The sequence below is a fragment of the Festucalex cinctus genome, chromosome 2, assembly GCF_051991245.1.
Source record: "Festucalex cinctus isolate MCC-2025b chromosome 2, RoL_Fcin_1.0, whole genome shotgun sequence".
Taxonomy (NCBI): domain Eukaryota; kingdom Metazoa; phylum Chordata; class Actinopteri; order Syngnathiformes; family Syngnathidae; genus Festucalex; species Festucalex cinctus.
Window position 1 is genome coordinate 33,673,533 of NC_135412.1, and position 789 is coordinate 33,674,321.

The window sequence follows — 789 nt, forward strand, 5'->3', positions numbered from 1 at the left end:
GAACTCTTGATCCCGATGTGGTGCAGAACCAGCAAACCAAGTAGTGACATTGTAGGGATTTTTTTTTTTCTACTAAAAGACTGCGACACTCCGACTGAGCGCTCAAACGACGCGAAATGGATCTGACTGCAAATTTGAGGTCCATTCAGTTTGGAGTCGCGCAAATGAACTGAATAATCAAGATGTCCCACCTGATGATTTACTTTGATTTGGGGGAAATATGTTTCACTACTTTGAATTAAACAACTTCATCTTAAATTCAAAGACAGAAAGAAGCGTCGGGGGGAGGACAAGTATTTCCGATTTCCCCAAAACGTTTGCTGACCATGTAAATGTCTTTGAACTGTTTTGTCATGCAATACCATGTATAAAGATATCTTGTTGGGAGTGGGGAGGGGCGGGGGGGCGGTGGTGGAGGTCATGATGACTTATGTCCAGTGATTTATGTTCTGATTCTCGTTGACTTTTCTGTTTATTCTTGCAATGTTGCCAAAAGATCATGTGTTACATGAGAAGAAGAAGAAATGTTTTGTTTTACTTTTTTTTTTTTTACGATTTGGTTGATTTGCTTTGTGTTGCAAAATAATTCTGTGAGCATATTTGTCAGAAACTTTGTTTGATTACTGTGTTGCTCTATCCTTAGCTTTCCATTTGCTGTATTTTCATATAATGGTTGCCGTTCTGTCACAACAAGAGTATTCTCTCAGTTAATTTCAACTCACTGATCAATGATTGGAATTGCAACACCCCTACAATGTATTTATTTACAAAAAAAAGAGAGAAATAAGT

General features: G+C 37.9%; 1 protein-coding gene across 1 annotated transcript in view; it reads left to right on the forward strand.

Moving 5' to 3' along the window:
• The window catches only part of LOC144014632 (LHFPL tetraspan subfamily member 4 protein-like), a 35,522-nt gene extending 35,144 nt beyond the window's left edge, over window positions 1-378 (forward strand). Inside the window, exon 4 of the mRNA XM_077514760.1 lies at window positions 1-378. This exon is cut by the window's left edge and continues 4,646 nt beyond it. The gene's annotated coding sequence lies outside the window, so the exon portion shown is untranslated.
• The last annotated feature ends 411 nt before the right edge of the window (window positions 379-789 follow it).